This window comes from Maniola hyperantus, chromosome 19 (genome assembly GCF_902806685.2).
Source record: "Maniola hyperantus chromosome 19, iAphHyp1.2, whole genome shotgun sequence".
NCBI lineage: Eukaryota > Metazoa > Arthropoda > Insecta > Lepidoptera > Nymphalidae > Maniola > Maniola hyperantus.
This window is the reverse complement of record NC_048554.1, coordinates 2601674-2622960: the sequence shown is the minus strand read 5'-3', so window position 1 is coordinate 2622960 and position 21287 is coordinate 2601674. Positions and strand designations below refer to the sequence as shown.

The window sequence follows — 21287 nt, the reverse complement described above, 5'->3', positions numbered from 1 at the left end:
GTTGGGATCTAGGCATTAACTAACAGTGTTTTTAGGAAATTCTATCCCTAATGGTTATAATAGGCGAAAAGTTTATATTTCGTCATTTTTCAAGTTATGTCGAACAAATTGGTATGTAAGCTATCATTTAAAAAATATAGGAATACCTACGTATTTCACGTTTTTAAAAATTTTACCCCTAAAAGGGTTAAAATGGGATGAAAGTTTATATGAAAGTCCATGATTTTACATACCGTTTGTATGAATATGGGTATTTAGGGTTTCGGTCAAAATTGAAAAAGCACTTTTTTCGGGATTTTTAAATATTCCTATCCTGCACCGATTTTTTAAATTCCACTCGAGCGAAGCCGGTCGGGTAGGTATGCTAGTCAGTATCCATATTATAATCAGTACCTATATTATAATTGCGCGAAAGTGTGTTAGTTTTGTTGGTTGTCCTTCAATCACGTCGCAATGGAGCAACGGATTGACGTGATTGCATAGGTATAGTTAAGACCTGGAGAGTGCCATTGGCTACTTTTTATCCCGTAAAATCAATGAGTTCCCACGGGATTTTAAAATCTATTTCGGTCGAAGTCGCGGCATCAGCTAGTGTTCTAATAAACGTCTGTAACAAGATAGAGTTAGTTCTACACGGTGTCCGCATCGTAATTGTTTCGGTGTGGCTTGTTGGGCCTATTATGCTGGAGAGCGGCTATTTAGTCATGGCGGTTTCGGACTATCCAAGTTTAGGATAAACCATAACATTTACGTACTACAAAGTTATTAGTCGTCAGCATAAATTAAACGTGAGCATCCGAACACGGATCTGACAAATAATGATAATGAACAATATGAAAAATAAATGAGATCCAGCCAAGTTTCTATAAGGTTGTTTACCAAATATGGTCATTTTATTAGCAAAAGAGTGTCGTATATTTGTAAACTTTGAAACATGAAGTTGCAAGCTCAAGCTCCTCCTAGCTTAAAAACCGGCCAAGTGCGAGTCAGGCTCGCGCAATGAGGGGTTTCCGTACTACAGTCGTAGTTTTTCGAACATTTTGCAGGATAATTCAAAAAACTATGATACAAACATAATAATAAAAATATGTTTAGAATGCACAGATGAAGACCTTTCATATGAATCCCCACTTGATATAATCATCTTACTTAGAAAAGTTAAATACTAATTATTAGTTCATGACCACAATTTTTTTGTTGTGATGTAAGCCTAAATTATCACGGTTCTAATCTAAGATTTTTCCCCCAAATGTCAGCTATAAGATCTACCTACCTACCTACCAAATTCATGATTCTAGGGTCAACGGGAAGTACCCTGTAGGTTTGTTGACAGACATACATACGACAGACAGACAGACAGACAAACAGACAAGAAAGTGACCTATAAGGGTTTCGTTCTTTTTCCTTTGAGAGTACGGAACCCTAAAAAATAGACAACAATGCGTGAATAGAAAGGGACCGTACCTACCTAAGTAGTATTATTTTATCGCGGCAATCTTCCATCCTTATCCTCTTACGAAGGCAAGTTAAAAGGAAGACTTGAACGTCATTTAGATGGTTTGGCGAATACGAGCCACTACTCGAGATTAAAGCTGAAGCAAACACAACGCGTATCGGCGTAGCGAGAGCAACTTTACAGCAGGGGCCTTGAGTACAATGCCCACAGACCGAGTGGAGTGGCGCCGAGGTATGGTGTCTTTTTTATCAACTTGAAATATCCTATCTCAAATTTTTGACGACTTTACTTATGCTATTTTGTACTCCACAGTGTCACAACTTTAAAAGCATATTTAGCTTAGGAAGACAAGCTGAAAAGTTGATAATATTGAGATAGTACCGGTTGCCAGTTCAAGGGTCGATGAATGAATAGAATGATATACTTTTACAGTACATCACAAAACTTAGTACAGAGAAAACACATAAAAGCAAAAACAAAAATATAGGCAGGTACAATTTGGCGGCCGTATGGCTACCCTGCGAGCTCTTCCAAGCACCCTTCAATATGTAACTTTTAAGTCAACTTCGCTCCAATTACAAGTGCTCGGGAGTGTGAACACCTCATACAGTTCTCCTTATCTACAAAAGAGCCGCATTAGATACGTTGCAGTCGCGCGTTGCTGTCGGCGCGCTTTATTTGTCCACGCCTTTATTCTATAAGTCTATAACATAGCTATTGTGATGCAAACTGCTTTTCAAATAAATATACGTGTATTGTTTGAGTGGCATTTGCCCATGTTCCATATATGCAGAGATATTCTGCTATCGGGAATATAAATCGCCCTTTTCAGTCTTCCTCGCCTTATAATTACTCTAAAGAGCCTTGACATAAGCCTTATAAGCCTTAAATAATACTGGCTTTTTCTTTGCCACTTCGTTGCGTTGTTTAGGTTTTCTCTAATGTTTTTGACTACCTCCCTGGCGCAGTGATGATTACTGTGGTCTTATAAAGTGGAAGGTCCCGGTTCGATTCCTAGTAGAAAAAATTTATGTTTCTGGTCTCAGTAAAAAGGATTCGGCCTTGGCTAGTTACTCACCCTAGCGGCGACAGGCGGGCCAAGTGATCAAGTGTTCCAGTAGGTACGATGTCGCTTAGAAACCGAAAAGGAGTATGGGTTTAATAAATTTTCCATATCTCTTCCAAGTTAGCCCAGCATCATCACTTCCCATCAGGTGTGATCGTGGTCAAGCGTGCGCCTGTGATGAATTTAAAAAAATACACACTTGATACAAATAAATGAGAAGTTGAACAAAGCAAACTTTCGATTAACTATATTTAACTAGAGCCAAAAACTGAACGAAGCAGCAATAAATAATTCATATAGGTCAAGTCTGCTTTTGTTCGAAAAGCACTTTATGATTTTCGTTTTCTATACCGAACTGGTTTTGATTAATAAAATTGTGTACTTTAAGAGCCTAAAACGAGGAACCAAAATTTATAAGTGAGGCGCTTCAGAAAATTGTATTGAACTTTGAAATATTTCTACGTTATTTTTTTAACGATACTACAGTTCAATTTATTTGTAAATTGATAATTTTCAAAAATGCTTAGCGAGTAAGAATCCCTGACGGATAATATCTGAAGTGAAAAGATCCGCATGAAATCAAGATCATTGACATGGCCCAAAGTCATGAGCAAACTGAAGTAGCAGTGGGCAGCACTCTTCCCTGCCTAAGGAAATAGGTGGAAACCTGAAACCGGTTCAACGTCGGGATGTCTCAGTCACATCCGATACACAGGATCCTGAGACGCCTCTTCCTGAACGCGATTGTGCCGCTGGGTTTTTAATGGGTATCTTATGGCAGCCCAGTAAGACCCGCATATCCGCTTTGTGTGTGAATGCGTAAGTGCACTTTCCCAACAAACCGTCCATTCTTATCATATAGGCGATGGTTTGTTGAAGTCAAAAAGTCTTAAGGCTGAGATCTAGTGAGCGCACTTTACTTTGCTCAGGCTAAGTTTGAGTTAAAACGAGACAGATTTATGTGAGAAGATATAGCTCTGTCTCGTTTAAACGCTGTCTTAAGTCTAAGCAAGTCAAGTGCGCTCTATAGGATTCACACTTAGAGTCACAGAGATTCAAGCATCAAGAGTACGCGACATAATATTACGCTAATGTAAGTAGGGTCGCGTGGACCTGGATTTGGCCCGACCTTTCGAATTGAATTTGCTCCATTTTGGCGCTGATAGTGATGGTCATGTGAGCGTACTCAGAACTAAAAGTGAGGAAGACACGACACGAAGACAATTTACACAAGGTGTCTATTTAATTCCCGGGACGCTCGGTTCGGGCGCCTCGAATCGACACAAATACTAACTGTCATTTGGTATGGTACACCTCTTCCAGCGTAAATTTCAGTGTTACGATGGTTTACGACCCATCTTAAACTTTCAAAGTCCTTAATCAGTCAATTAACAGTCGTTTTACAGTTTGGTCCCACAGCCCCGCGTCATAGTTCCCAAGGTAGCTCTCGATACTGGTAAATAGTTAACATGTTGAGAAGTAGTCCCTAACAAAACTCCTGTTAAATATTGGGAAAGGCACCAGGGATATTAAATAAGACAACAGGATTTACGTACTTTGTCCGGCGCTGCACTTATGATGCACTAGGGTTTTAGATTTCTTCTGTAGTTGCCGTCACACACTCACGACACTTGCTGGCCAGCGGATAGTTTTATTCGGATTTTATTGTTCACATTTTGTCAAAACTTAAACCTTTTCGGAGCAGCGTGGGCTCGCGTTCGAGTGTTTTTCGCCATCTTGGATTTTTCTCGGTTGCGTTCCATTCCACGCGGCTCGTAATTTGGAGGGGAATTTTGAATAGGAAAGGAGATAGATGTAAATAAAATAAATGATATATTAAGAATAAAAATAAAAGAACCTGATCTGTTGTAAACAAAACCAAACATTCTCCCCCCGAGAAAGGCTAAAAGCCTTTATCCCTTAAACATTGTATTAACTTAAGAGGAAGCCGACACAGTTTTGACAACAGGTCGGACCAAAGAACAGTGGACGTTATAATTTTACCACCCTAACGACCCCATCTCTCCCAGGTAGCAGCTCGTTAATGCTAGCAAGCCTCCATTTAAGTGGCGGCAAATTCTCGTCCTTAATTAAGACTAACTCTCCAACGGTAGGAGGTCAGTCGTGGCAGTCCACTTGTTTCGCATTTGAAGGGTGTGTAGATACTGCTCACTCCACTTAAGCCAAAACCGCTGGGACATTGCCGTAACCAACTGATAGCGGTTTAAACCGAGAGTCCGGAATATGATGCCAGTCTACTCGGAAACTGCCAAAGCGACCTGCCGATAAGTAAAATGAGCCGGAGTCAAGCTTCTAACTGATCCGGTCTTGAGATAAAGGGCATAAGGCCTGAGTTCAGCACAAGGCCTCAATTCTGACCACCAAAGTTACAATTCCTCAGGCTGTAAGGGTTTGATCTCCACAACCCTTTTTAGTAAGGTCTTAGCCGACTTAACAGCACTTCGAAAAGCCCGCCAAAATGCGAAGACGCGGGGGGATTGAACTGCCAAATGACTCCCAATTGGCCAGCTTGATGGGTCAAATTACTTGCACTTCCTGAGTCCGCAAGAACCGCTGTACCTCTCCAGATGACGGCTGCTTCCAACGGAATTCCCCACCGTCGATCTTATCCGAAAAGGTAGACCGCGCCTCGCCGAAAAACGGGAGAAGCCGCTAAAATCCTTCCGTTGATAAATCTCCGACCCTTCCAAATGTACTGCTTTTGTAGCAAGCATACAAATACGCACAAATACTCTTTTACTGACCTTGGCTTTTCGTAAACGAGAAGATTTAATTGCGAACGGACCCGCCAAGCCGTTTGCACCGTATGAAACAATCCAGTGGCATTTATCCGGTCACCTGGTAAGTCCGACATAAAGGCTCGGCTGGCTTGGCTTTAGTCTTAAAACACTTACACACTTAAACACTGGCTTCGAATAGCCTGCCGAGCGGAAATGACCCAGAATTGTTTTTGTAGAATTGCCTGAAGGGCAGTTGCTCCCACATGGCAACATCGCTCATGATGATGCACAATTATCAAGGATGTTAGGACATGAGACTTGGGCAAAAAGCAACGGATGCTTAGCCTCGAAAGGTAAACTAGATCGTTCAAGTCGGCCTCCCACCCGAAGTAGTCCTGAATCATCATAAAAGGTTCAATCTTCTTAGGCCCGTGGGAACACATTCGTTTGTTAGAAATCGCTTCAATATCCTTGGAAAAGGCGTCTGCCTGACTAAACCGAACAAGCCGTTCTAAAGCTTGTTTACGTTCTACCACTGTTAGGGGACCCGTGATTCGGCTAGTCGGTTTTTTACAGTTCGACGCAAACCGAATGCAATACGCGGTCACCGCTATTAACGTGGACAAAGAGCTGTACTTGGCCATGAGAGATGTATCCGATACAGCACCGCCGACACAGTGACGTTACCGCCCTCCGTAAACCGGGCAATGTGTCAACCGGATCCACCAGATTAACCGGCCAATCACCTTCATCCGACAACAGCCACGGTGGACCCCACCACAGGTCATGAGACGCAGCTCGTGCCCTTACAGCCTCGCTGGCAACATCTGACGGGTTCCCCTCCGAGGGCACGTATCGCCATTAATATCCAAACCACTGTTTGTTTGATTTGGGTCACTCGGTTCCTTCAACGTTTGAAGCCGATGAGGTGGATTTTCAACCACGAAAGAGCTATCGTGCTATCCGACCACCAAAATGTCATGCACGACAACTTTATCGTTAATAGAAATCTAAGACTTATTTAGCAATTTGACTGCTAACGCTGCCGCCGATAGTTCCAACTTAGTATGGTTAGTTTTTACTCTTTATAGGAGCGACCTTCGATTTAGCCATCAGTAAAAAGATCCGAACCTGACCACTCGTAGTCACAGTACGAATATAAACTGCGGCGCCAAAAGCCTTTTCCGAGGCGTCCGAGACCCATGTAACGAGCAATGAACGACCTCGTCAGCCAACACAAACCGATTTATTTTAAGATTTTCCATGGCGGGGAGGTGATTAAATATGTGAGTCCATTCCTTGATAATTTCTGGCGTTGGACATTCATCCCAGGTTAATTTCAGCAGCCAAATCTGCTGTAACAACAGTTTCCCTTGTAAAATCACAGGGGTTATCCAACCCATAGGATCAAACATACGAGCGAGGACGGACAAAATGGCTCTTTTTGTCCAAACCACGTCTGGATCCAGATTAGTATGGTAAGTAAAAGTATCCGCAACCGGATTCCATTGAATTCCTAGGATTTTTACATAACCAGGACCGTCCGTGTCAAATAAGTGGGGTTTCTCTCGATGATCTGACGGAATATCCTCCAAGAGGTGTTCGTCGTTTGACATCCATTTGCGCAGTTCAAATCCGCCCAAGAACAGCAGGTGAATTATGTCCTTCTTTAACCGTTGAGCTTCAGGTAAAGTAGGAGCTCCACTTAAAATATCATCCATATACACGGATGTTTGAAGCACGTGAGCTGCCTCTGCTAATCCGGAAGAATCCATCTCGCCTTGGTCAGACTCGCCTTTAGGCGTACGTGACTCATCCTCCGCGAGCTGTCGTAGAGTCCTTATAGCTAGATACGGACTACATTTCATACCATAAGTAACCGTTGTTAAGGCAAACAATTGCAAAGGTAGCTTCGGTGATTCCCGCCAAAATATTAACTGGTACCTTTGATCTTCCCGTTGAATCTCAATCATACGGTACATCATCCTGATGTCCGTAGAAAACGCAATTTTGTGGAGCCGAAACCGACAGATAACCTGCATAACGTCATGCTGTAATTTAGGACCGGCATGAAGGCAATCGTTCAGAGAAACCCCCGTTGATGTAGGACAGCTGGCGTCAAACACCACTCGAATTTTCTCCGATCCCGCTTTAAATATCCCATGATGAGGAATTACATAATGAGATGCTTCAAGATCTCCACTGAAAGGAACCATGTGCCCCAACTGCTGGTACTCCCGCATGAAGTCCACGTATTTGCTGCTTAACCCCGGATTCGCCTGGAGCCGCTTCTCCAAAGTGTGAAACCGTCTACGTGCTTGGTTTTGAGAGTCCCCCAACTCAGGATGATCCGCTAGAAACGGTAGCCGCAGTGCGTATCGTCCTGTTGCATCCCGTTGGTGGGTCTGTTCAAAGTGAACTTCACATGGCTCTTCTTTCGGATTCTTCATCTTGACAGGCACCTCCTCCACCTCCCAAAATTTCTCCAATATAGCATCCGTGTTAGCAAAATAAACTTGTACCGAGGATTTAGATTCCCTATTAACTTGACATGCCCCCTGTAAAATATAACCAAATATGGTATTCATGGCCCATGGCAACCCCTCAGGTCGGATAATCTCTCCACCCAGAAAAATGTCCCCCAGGAGATCCGCCCCAATGAGCATGTCAATTTTGGCGCTTTTAAAAAATTGATCATCAGCCAAATGCAGCCCCGGATAGCAATCCATCAACTGACTGGGTAATGACCAACTAGGCAGATCATCCGCTACCTTATTCAATACCAAAGCGGTTGTCACCAACACTGGGTTATCAACGTGACGTGGGGTAATCCTGACTGTAACACAGCCTTTATACCCGGATAACAGGCTTCCCCCTACCCCCCGTACATCCACAGAACCCGATTTTTGAACCCTCAATCCCAACCGGGATATACATTTTTCCGAAATAAAGGTACTTTGGCTACCGCTATCCAACAAAGCACGGACTTCATGATAATTTCCATATTTGTCCAAGATATGCACCAAAGCTGTAGACAATAAAACCGTGCGCCGAGCACCTATCGCTGCTGAATGCAAAACATTAACCGCATCTGACTTTCCCTCATTCGGTGAACCCAATTTAGAACCCCCCCGTACCCGGTGGAGCCGAACCAGAGTCAGTAGAGCCGCTCCCTACAGACCCCTCATCCAAATGAAGCAAAGAATGATGTTTCCGAGAATTACAGGTCCCGCAAGATAATTTGACCTTACATTCATTAATATGATGCCGATGAAAACACCGAAAACACAACCGTTTTTCAATAATAAAGTTTTTCCGTGCTGCTACATTCAGCTTATTAAATTTCTCACAGTGATTTAAATAATGAACCCCGTTACATAGAATACACTGAATCGACTGTTTTTGCGTTTGGTTTCTTGAATAAGCCACGTGCACTTTATGCTGCTGAGTAGAATTTGTTGAGCTGGTACCCCTTGAACTTGAATTAGTAGTCTCTAGAATTTGAACCTCCTTGGTTAAAAAAGTGATTAAATTTTCAAAGGTTGGTAACCCCTGGCCTCCCCCAAATTTATCTTCGAACTGACGCTTAAGCGTAATGTCTAATTTGTTTAAGTTAATATACAACAGCAAATAGGACCATTCTTCCGTCGGGAACTTTAACTTTTGCAGTCCTTTGCTAGTCTCCATCAACACATTTAAAAACGATTTTAAAGAACCTAAATTTTTTGTTGCCGGAGACGCCGACATCATAGTGTGAAGTAATTTATCGGCCTGCAACCTTGGGTTGCCATACCTTGACTTTAAAATATCCAGCACAACCAGATAATTTTCCCCGGTAATTGACAAATGTTGTACCAAACTCTTCGCCTCTCCACTCAGAGCCCCGCACAAATAATAGATTTTTTGTGTGTTAGACAACTGATTATCATTCCCTACCATTGCTAAGAACAAATCCATAAAATACTCATATTCCTCTATCTTACCACTAAAGCTTGGAATTTGCACCTTAGGTAGTAACAGATTCGGTTTATACGATTGATTTGTTGAATCATCGCTTTTACTTGCAGTCGCCCTTGGCAGCTCCGAGTCCTCAAAAAGTTCGGCATATTTCGCCTTAGATGTATAGTAAGAATTACTAATTTCTTTGAACACTAACATGTGTTTTTCCTGATCAAACTCCGGTCCCGATTCCGCTGCCAATTGGACATGCAATTCCTGAAAATCCTCAAATAGTTTTTCCAAATCAGCACATCTAGCTTTAAATAAAAGCTTATTTTCATTTGAAGCCAACACCACCTGAGAGAGAGAGCGTATTGTCTCAAAATTAGAAACGGTCATATCATAACGCACTTTAGTCATTAACTTTTTCCCACCCATGGTTAAAGTTTAATAATTAATTACCTTAATATTTTAGGACTAAAGCAACCCTAATTAACCAATCAAAGCACCAATGATTAATTCCAATATTAATAAAACCCAAGACAATTTTCCAAAATTAGCTCAGTGCGGAACCGCCCTTATTTTCAAGAATAGAAAATACCTAATAAGGACAACCACAAATTACCATTATTAGGGAAACATGCGTCCCACACATAAACTACAATTTGCAATACACCTGCACTAATGTGAAGCAACCCTTATTTCCAACGAAATACCTAATAGGTGAAATCGATCCTAAACCTATTAGGGAAAGTGCTCCTACAATAATTCCAAAACCTTGAATAAATCTGGCTAGTGTGGAGCGGCCCTTATTTCCAAAGAAATATCTAATAAGCGAAATTCCGACCAAAGCTTATTAGAGAAAAATGCTTCCAACAACTAAACCAAACTTTTTAATAAACGCGCACTAGTGTGCCGTGACCCTTACTTCCCAAGAAATTCCTAATAAGCCAAAACATAACCCTTAACTTATTAGGGAAAAATTATTCCGAAAAAATAACCAAACCTTTTAATACGCCCATGTGTAGTATCCCTTAATTCCAATTTGAACAGCTAAATTCCTAGAATCCGCGCTCGCCCCACGCGATGACGCAATCCGATTCCCAAAATAGAAATTTAACCATAAATAGCCATCTTCGTTTCTATTTTAAAGTAGAAACGAACGAAAGCATGCTTAGCTTTTGTTACACAATTCTAAGTTCTAACAAGAGCGTCACACGGTGCTATTTTAAATGTAGATATATATCGTATTATATACTACAACCATTTAAATAAGGGATTTATTATATACTACACTCGATATAATACACATATATCGTAATAAACATGGCTTGTAGAGTGTATTTTCGTGAACTTTACCCCGATTGACCCAAGATATTCCCGTGTGACGATATGCAACCCCATAGGATAACTACCAGTTTTTTATACACCGAAAATTCGATGCATTCGCGAACGAAGGACCAAATGTTAAATATTGGGAAAGGCACCAGGGATAATTAAATAAGACAACAGGATTACGTACTTTGTCCGGCGCTGCACTTATGGATGCACTAGGGTTTTAGATTTCTTCTGTAGTTGCCGTCACACACTCACGACACTTGCTGGCCAGCGGATAGTTTTATTCGGATTTTATTGTTCACATTTTTGTCCAAAACTTAAACCTTTTCGGAGCAGCGTGGGCTCGCGTTCGAGTGTTTTTCGCCATCTTGGATTTTTCTTCGGTTGCGTTCCATTCCACGCGGCTCGTAATTTGGAGGGAATTTTGAATAGGAAAGGAGATAGATTAAATAAAATAAATGATATATTAAGAATAAAAATAAAAGAACCTGATCTGTTGTAACAAAAACCAAACAACTCCAACTACGGGATATTCGATCGTGTCTCTCAGAAATGCGTTCATACGTATAATTGTATTGATACCTTCAAAGGGGCTATTTCAACTACCACTCAGTTTGTGATAAGAGTCTTCCATCTGGTCAAGACATATTGTAGTCTAAGGCCGGCAACGCATCGGCGGCTCCTCTGGTGCTGCAAATGTTCATGGGCGGCGGTAATCACTTAACATCAGGTGACCCGCCTGCTCGCTTGCTCGCTATATCTATTAAAAAAAAAAAAAAAAAAAAGTCTCACTTTTCTTCCTTACCCTTATCTCAGCCTCCGGTATTCGTCCGTCGCGTCTGTCTGTCAGCGAGCTGTATCTCACTAACCGTAATAAGTAGAGTTGAAATGTTCACATGGTGTCTTTTTCTATTGCCGCTGCAAATAATAAAAATCAAGATGGCGAAAATGGCCGCCATGCCTATTATAAAAATTCAAAAATACCTACAAGTGTTGCATCTTGTGCGATGGTACGGAACCCTTTGTGTGTGAGTCTGAATCGCACTTGACCGGTTTTATTGACCTTCTGCCTCCTAATAAACTATAGAAATCTATTGCTATATACAGAATATTATTATTATAATAAAATACAGAAATGTGTTGCTATTTGTCGAATATTTGCTTCTCCCTAATAGTCCTCCTTTTCATTCCATATTAACCACATTCAGTACCTAATCCTAAATTTGACCTCATCTCTAACACAATTCATTGATAATACGATCGAACAATCCTTACTCCCTTCTCAAAATCTACATATATAAAAGGCAAAGGTGACTGACTGACTGACTGACTGGCGGTCTATCAACGCACCGCTCAAACTACTGGACGGATTGGGCTGGGCATGCAGATAGCTATTATGACGTAGGCATCCGCTAAGAAAGGATTTTTGAAAATTCAACCCCTAAGGGGGTGAAATAGGGGTTTGAAATTTGTGAAGTGCACGCGGACGAAGTCGCGAGCATAAGCTAGTAATTTATACAGTAGATCGATAAATTGATCGATTTAAACATAGTTGAATCTTATTCTTAATAGTGCCTCAAGATGAAAGTCATTAACCAGTGTGTTCTTCCCGTCCTCACCTATGGTGCTGAAACGTGGACACTAACAAACGGCCTTGTCCACAAATTCAAAGTCGCTCAGCGAGCTATGGAGAGGGCTATGTTAGGAGTTTCCTGGAGGGACAAGATCAGAAATGAGGAGATCCGCAGGAGAATCAAGGTCACTGACATAGCCCAAACTATTAGCAAGCTGAAGTGGCAGTGGGCAGGTCATGCCTGTCGTAGAGGCGATGGCCGTTGGAGCCGGAAAGTCCTTGAGTGGGGACCGCGTTTAAGCAAGCGTAGTGTGGGACGCCCTCCAACACGATGGACCGACGATATAAAGAGGCTGGCGGGAAGTGGCTGGATGAGGAAGGCTGAGGACCGGGTGTGGTGGCGCTCTTTAGGGAAGGCCTGTGTCCATCAGTGGATGTCCACAGGCTGATGATGATGATGATGATGATGATGAATCTTATTCTACAGAGACAGTTTATGACAGGTCGAGATGGCAATCGGGTCGGGGACGGGGTGCTGTTTAAACCCAGTTTATTTACTTGAGAGCGAGAGAGAGTACATAAAAATATGCAAAACAAAATCAGAACGTAGTAGTACTTGCAAATTCTTTGATCAGAAACTAGTCGGGCTAACGTCGACTAAACACGTGAGTACAGCCGGGACAGATCCTGTCAGATGCAATCACACGTAAATGATCATGCGTGTGATTGCAGTAATTGATGATTGTATCCAGTATCCAGTGCTCGTTTTCGTAACAAATCAATTGCTGTTTAAACCCAGCTTATTTACTTGAGAGTGGTTCGCAATATTGGCAAATAGTTGAAGTTTGATCCCCAATGAACTCTATAGGACCATCCAATGATTGGGCCTCTCGAAAACGCGATCACACGAGTGATTCGCCTCCTTAATTCAATTAATTGAAGGGCTTCGTAAACTAGGAATGCTATTATCATTAAATAATTTGAACAAATACTTTCTAACTACGTGGAATAAGTATTGTAAAAAAAAATCTCGCTTCGTATTCTTAGGATAAGGTAAGATGGGGAGGTAAGGTAAGGTAGGTAAGAGTGAACTAGATAACCATTTTAAAACTTCTAAGCTCACGCTCCAGGATTTTCATGATTTTTCAATAGAGTGGTTTAGCGTAGCGGAGAGGGGCAATAATCGGCTTGAATAGTTTTTGAATAGACTGAATCGAAGATCGGGGTTCGATCCCGGGCACCTCTAACTTTTCGGAGTTATGTGTGTTTTAAATAATTAAATATCACTTGCTTTAACGGTGAAGGAAAACATCGTGAGGAAACCTGCATGCCTGAGAGTTGTCCATAATGTTAGGTGTGTGAAGTCTACCAATCCGCACATGGCCAGCGTGGTAGACTATGGCCAAACCCTTCGTACTCTGAAAGGAGACCCGTGCCCTGCAGTGAACCGGCGCGGCGCGGCGATGGGTTGATCATGATTTGGTGAGATTGCAGTCTAGCTCATGCCTATTTAGTTTAAGAAAACATGGATCACTAAAAATGGTTTTAAAAGCTGTGAGATCAGATGATCGCATATTTCTTCAACTTCCCAGCAACATATGAGGCTATAAAATTGCGAGGCTCGTGAATTATTTAATACTAGAGCTACAGTCGACGTGCCGAGATCCACGAGCGTTTTGGGACGCGAGTAATTTGCATACGCCCTTCAGAGATATGTAAGGGATACAAAATACCTAAATAGCACCGAAAAAAGAAGATAGGAGTGTTTCGGTGCTATTTAGGTGCTATTTTATTTTCTTGGTATGGTATGATTTTCAAAGATGTGTAGCTACCTAACTTACGAGTATATAATAAGGATCTTCGATATTCACATAGGTATGTTCAATTGACTCGAGAATCCAAAACGTCGCTACGTCGTTTTTTTGGACAAAAAGATTTTTTTTCAAAACACTCGCACAGCTTACGTAGGAAATAAATGTGTCTCGGCGACCGATGCGAGTAATCATCTCCCGTCAAACTCGCACTCTCGCTCCTAGCCCCGCGACAAAACTATCCCAACTACACACTAAACTTGTTTCTTGTTGCTTGTGAACTGAAATGAATCTGCCATACCCTTTCCAAGGTAGCCCGCTTCCATCTTAGACTGCATCATCACTTACCACCAGATGGGATCGCAATCAAGGGCTAACTCGTATTGGAATATAAATATTTAAAAACATATTTTTAGCTCATTTCTCGATAATCATCGAGGTTCGGAAAAAGCCTAAATGGGAAAAGAGAATATTAGTTCGAAGTCAAAGGCAAAGCAATTCAAAATAGGTACCATCATTTTAAAATAAAATAAATAAAAATAAAAATCTTTTTTATTCGAATAAAATTTTACAAGTACTTTCGAATAGTCGGATGCATCTACCACTGGTTCGGAATGCCTTTCCTTTTGATAGTGAATTATTGAATTACTAAGATAGTTCATGTAATGATTACAATTAATTAGTTAAGTAAACTTAAAACTAAAGCTACGAGGCTTCCAAACGCGCTCTGGTCTGAGAAGGAGCGCTCAACAAATTCAACCGGCAACTTAGCCCACAACAAACTCAGTTGTTTATGAACATGCTACATTATGACCAAGTTCTCTTCTAATTTTTTTTTTCATTTATTTCAGGTAAGGAATCGATGCGTCTTCTCTTTCCGGCGAAGTTACGTAAGTATGAACAACTTATCAGACATACGTAGCTACTGACTGATACCTAGCGTCCAAGGTAAGAGATTCATAATATTAGGTTAGTGGGAGTTTATCTTTATTTCGGTGTCATTGACCTGGATATAGGGCTGCGCATGTAAATTATTTCAACATATTTATAATAAGCTGACTCACCCTAGCTCCCTGTTTCGCTCGGATGGCTTTTGTTACATAAGATTTGAAAGCAAATTCTATTGAGAAAAACCGTACTATTACCGTAAAAAATACGATTATAGTATATATATATATATACTATAATCGTATTTTTTCAACATTTTGCACGATATATTATCAAAAACTATTATGCATAAAAATAAATAAAAATCTGTTGTCTGAACATAGAATTTATATAGATATCTGATCTATCAATGCATAGCTGAAACTACTGGAGGGATTGGTCTGAAATCTGGCATGCAGATAGCTATTATGACGTAGGCATCCTCTAAGCAAGGATTCTTAAAAATTCAACCCCTGAGGGTGTGAAATAGGGATTTGAAATTTGCGTAGTCTACGCGGACGAAGTCGCGAGCATAAGCTAGTTCAACTATGTATCCTATCCAAAAAATAAATAAATATTCGTCCAAGGTGTTAGTTCGGTACTGTAATGATCTTTACAGTTTACACGCGACTAATCTACGTGGTGCCAAAAAATCGATTAAATAATTCCTAATAATATATTCGATCGACATTTTATCTAATGGGTAGGTACTTTCTTAGCCTTGATAGGTTTTGATACGAAAGTAGAGCAGCGATATGGCATATTGTGCCAAATCGATATTTTGCTACTCATTCGCGTTTTCAGCATTGCATCGACCGCTGTTTTTATTTGGACTTGTGATAAGACTGGAGTAGATATACTTACGAAAAAACGGTCTGAATTAAGAACCTCCTCCTTTTTGCAAGTCGATTAAAAAAGACATGAAGTGATAGATATATAGTGCCGTGTGAAGTGTTCGTACAGTTTTCCAAACTAATAGGTTTGGGATTTGAACTTTTTTGTGTGTAAATTAAATACTTGCAAACGAAAATATTGGCGCGTAAAAGTGGTGTCAGTGGATTTTATTTTTATTTTACATCGTTACCTGTCTATAATTTTGATAGCTGATACACGTGACTTTGTTCGCGTGGAATTAGGTTTTTAAAAATCACGTGGGAACTCTTTGATAAGAAGTAGCCTATGTCACTCTCCAGGTCTTAATAATTGTACCCATGCAAAAAATCACGTCGATCCGTTGCTCCGTTGCGACGTGATTGAAGGACAAACCAACATACCAACAAACTAACGAACCAATAGTCCAACAAACAAACACACTTTCGCATTAATAATAAGGATACTGATAAATTTCAACTTAATCGGTTCAGTAGATTCGGAGAAAATTGGTTATGACCGACGGATAGACGAGAGTTTTTTCTTTCGAGTGTACAGAACCCTAAAAAGGGTCACTGATGGTTCATAAAACGTAGTATTTAAAAAAAGTGTTCATTTATTCAGATGTAAACTCACTTTTAAATTAAATTTCAACGCGTTGACACTCACTTTTAATTACTTATCGCAGACCATCTCTTCAATAAAATAAATGTAATTAGGTAAAAACTTGATGGAGTTGAATCAAAATGGATCAGGTTTTAAATTATGTACACCTATTTTATTAATTACTAGCTTATGCTCGCGACTTCGTCCGCGTGGACTACACAAATTTGAAATCTCTATTTCACACCCTTAGAAGTTGAATTTTCAAAAATCCTTTCTTAGCGGATGCCTACGTCATAATAACTGTCTACCTATCTGCATGCCAAATTTCAGTTCGATCCGTCCAGTAGTTGGATCTGTGCGTTGATAGATCAGTCAGTCACCTTTTCCTTTTATATATTTAGACTAGCTTATGCCCGCGACTTCGTCCGCGTGGACTAAACAAATTTCAAACCCCTATGTTACCCCCACAGGCGTTGAATTTCCAAAAATCCGTTCTTAGCGGATGTCTACGTCATAATAGCTTATCTGCATACCAAATTTCATCTCGATCCGTCCAGTAGTTTGAACCACATGCGTTCACATCCATACTCGTGTGGTTTGAACTGTGCATTGATAAGTTAAAGATACTCTTAATAAATCCATACTAATATTATCAACTCTAGATAAAGTTTGTTAGTTTGTATGTAGGAGCCAATCTCCGGAACTAATGACCCGATTCTGAAAATTCTTCTACTTGTACATTATCCCCTAGACTCTAGGGGATCAGTAAATACGCGTGATATACTTAATTTGTAGGTTATAAATGTAGGGCCTAGAGTTATAACCTACAAATTCAATACTCGTATATAATATCACGCGGACGAAGTCGCAGGTAAAATTTATTTCTTACTTAAAGGTGTTTTTTTGTTGTTTTTGTTTTTTTTCTTGTTTTGTTTTTTTCCTCTGTATCCTAACTGTGAAATAATTTTAACTCACACTCACAAATTGTTAATGTTTTTGAGAAAATCTGTAAATGGTCATATTTCTGTAATTAGCATCTAAGAAACTTATTGATATTTCGCTGTTGATTTTCCTATAATAAATAAAATTTTAAAAAACGACTAAAATCTGTAGATACTAACACAGCATATTTTGTACACATAAACGCATACTGTTTGTAGATTAATGTATAATTGAATTAAGCACATCCGACCTGTTTTGAGCGCGATCAAAAGGCTCCCATTAACGTAGCATATTACCGTATAGCTAGCGATACCCGCCGGGTAAAGACTAGATAGTAGATACCTACTAAATTGATTAGCTTGTGATATTCAGTGTGGGAGCTTTGCTAATACACGTTTAAATGTAATAACCTAATTAGTAGCTTATATTATTATTAAGTTTACCTTGATAATACCTATTAGTTTCTTCGTGTAATTTTAGTTTCAAAAATGTATTTAATATCACGAATTTTTTATCTCTTACTAGAGGATGTCCGTGTGGATTTAGGTTTTTAAAAACTCTTTGACTTTCCGGGATAAAAAGTAGCCTAGTCCTTCCCCGGGACGTAAGCTAGCTTTGTACCAAATTTCACCAAAATCGGTTAAACTGTGTGGCTGTGAAAAGCTAGCAGACAGGCAGACATAATTTCGCATTTATAATATTGGTATAGAGGATTATGTTACCCATTACCTAATACCTACCCACGCTTATTTAACGATAATCAGAAAAAGTAAAACTATGGCATAGTAAATAGGCAATGGCCAACGACTTTGTCCGCATGGATTTAGGTTTTCGAAAATCGCGTGAAAACTCTTTGATTTTCCGGGATAAATAATAGCCTACGTCACTCTCAGGTGTTTAACTACGTAGATGCAAAAAATTGGTTTTTCAATCGAGCAATTGAGTCCCACAATGGAGCAACTGCTCCATTGGGGTCCGGGATTTGATTTCAGGCACAGCCCTCTAACTTTCGGAGTTGTGCGTTCTAAGAAATTAAACATAACTGGTTTTAACTAAGAAGGAAAACCTGTGTGCTGTCGAATTTATAGTTCCATAGATTTACCGTACACTACTTACCTGAAATCTCCCATTCACGTTTGTTTCATACCTACCTAAAAACTCTACCTCTAAAAGTCCCTTGTCGTAAAAAATGTTCTAGAATAATGAACTCCATTTAATTAACTAAATAAGCAAGAAAAGCAACTAAAATCTTCCACTTTACGGCTTTCTCTCAAAATATTTAACTTTATAAATGCTCCAAAGTAGTCTCTGAAGTCTGAAAGTCCCTGAGACAAGAAAAAATGTTGATTAATGTTGTTTGAACTGTAACTTAAAGTTAGTGTAAGTCCTGTACTTTCAGACGAATGGTCTTTTCAGGCGAGCCACAACCACACATATCATCAACCCATCGGCAGCTCACTACAGAGCACGGGTCTCCTCTCAGAGTGATAAGGGTTTAGGCCATAGTCTACCACGCTGACCATGTGCGGATTGGTAGACTCCACACACCTTTGAGAACATTATGGAGAACTCTCAGGCATGCAGGTTTCCTCACGATGTTTTCCTTCACCGTTAAAGCATGTGATATTTAATTACTTATATACTTATGCTCCTAAAAAAAGCATATTATACAGTCGCAGACTATGTAAACGCTAAAAAAGCTTGGATTTGACTGGCTCCAGCAATGCACGGGGCTGCAATGGCTTGTATAGTACGGTATAATAACATTGTAAATTGAAAAATTAAAAAGAGCAACCGCCGAGTTTCTTGCTGGTTCTTCTCGGTAGGAACGGCATTCCGAACCAGTGGTAAATTAAACCTGACTATTCATAAGCACTTTTAAAAAGTTTACATGAATAAAAAAACATTCTATTCTATTCTATTCTATACTTAAAACGCACATAACTCCGAAAAGTTATCGAACCCCCGACCTCCGATTAGAAGGCGGAGGTCCTAACCTAGGCTATAACAGCTGTTTATACTGTTGTCACATTGTATGAATACGCGTTTCATTTACACTTAATATCGTAAGCTACCGGCTACCTGCAAAGCCATGCTGCCAAGCCATTTAGCGTTCCGGTACGATGCCGTGTAGAAACCAAAGGGGCAGGGGTTTAATAAAAACTGCCATACCTCTTCCAGGTTAGCCCGCTTTCGTCTAGGTGATGATGCAGTCTAGCATCATCACTTACCACCAGTTGAGATTGCAGTCAAGGGCTAACTTGTATCTGAATTTTAAAAAAATTTCATTAGTACTGCTGCTAAAATGTACACAGACAAACGAATGTGGTGTAAATTACACACGACTGCCTCTCGGACAACTTAAGCTACACTGTAATTGAAAAATATATTTCAGTTACTCTGCAATTTGTTTCAAGTAAGGCACAATTACGGACTTGTTTTTAGATATTTTTCTAATTTAAAATGGAAAAGAGAATCTTTTATTTTTTGAACATATTATAGGTACAAATTATTGCAAACGCCATTACTAAAAACACGTAGGTTTCAAAATATAATGATAAAAAGAATATCATGCCATGCATGATAGACACAAAACAATATTCTATAGAAAGTGAGCAAAATTTTACGTTTTTTATAACATTCTATTTAAAAAAGCTGTCATCATCATCATTATGATCGACCCATCGCCGGCTCACTACTGAGCACGCGTCTCCTCTTACATTGAGAAGGGTTTATGCCATAGGCTGCCACGCTTTCCCAGTGCGGATTGGGAGACTTCACACACCTTTGAGAACATTGTGGAGCTTAACACGCACTTAAATCCGAAAAGTTAGAGGTGCTTGTTAAAGTTAGAGGTTAAAAATGTGTAAATTATTATTACAATTTAGTTTTACTTAGTACATAACTTTTTAACCAGTTTAAGTAAAATAGTGCAAAAGTGTAAGTTTCAGTGGATCCGACCGACATTTTATGTAACTCTCTTTAAAACCGTGTATTATTGGAATGTGCACAGACCACAGGCACAGACCATTGGTGTAACAGACATAAAAGAAATACAGACTAATGAGTCATGGTACAAAAATGGTGCAAAAGAAAAACGACGACTGTCTTTTGGAGGTGTTTGCATTACTCTGTGACCAGAAATCTACCAGGAGAACGCATGCCAAGGGTGAGTGAAAAAAAAGTAAAGGCTTTTTTAAAAACAAGCTTTTATTTAAGTTCGCTAAAAAGATTAAAATAAACTTTTCCTTTAAAGGTTTTACTATTAACTTATAACGTCATTACACAATAATTTATGATAAAAAAGCTTGTCGAAAAAAATTCAACTGTAATTTTTTAACATCAAACGTGTTAGTTAAAATCTACCTATATGAAATACCCCGTCCATACTCCAAATGTCAATATGATGACCGTAGGTATATGAAACTAATTTTGGTAACATTAATAAGTTTTGATTAAAGTTTTAAGTTTGCAGGAGATAATAAACGTCGTCCTTTGCTATTAGCAATTGATCGGGGCAACATAATTGTCTTATCTTACCCAACCGGTTATTGTAAAATTTATATGTGAATTCTATGACATATGGATCCGAGACATGGTCGCTAACTATGGGCCTCATAAGAAAGCTCAGAGTCACTCAGCGGGCGATGGAGAGAGCTATGCTTGGAGTTTCTTTACTTGATCAAATCAGAAATGAGGAGATCCGTAGGAGAACTAGAGTAACCGACATAGCTCAACGGGTTGCGAAGCTGAAGTGGCAATGGGCTGCAGGGCACATAGTTCGTACAACCGATAGACGTTGGGGTCCCAAGGTGCTAGAATGGCGACCTCGCACCGGAAGACGCAGCGTTGGAAGACCCCCCACTAGGTGGACGGACGACATCAGACGAGTCGCAGGGAGCCGCTGGATCCAGGCGGCGCCAGACCGTGGCGTGTGGAAGTCCCTACATGAGACCTATGTCCAGCAGTGGACGTCTATTGGTTGTTGATGATGATGATGATGATGATGATGATGATG

At 40.1% G+C, this 21287-nt stretch overlaps 1 protein-coding gene across 4 annotated transcripts in view; it reads left to right on the top strand.

Moving 5' to 3' along the window:
• The window catches only part of aPKC (protein kinase C iota type), a 269251-nt gene that overhangs the window by 208795 nt on the left and 39169 nt on the right, over window positions 1-21287 (top strand). The window lies entirely within an intron of this gene.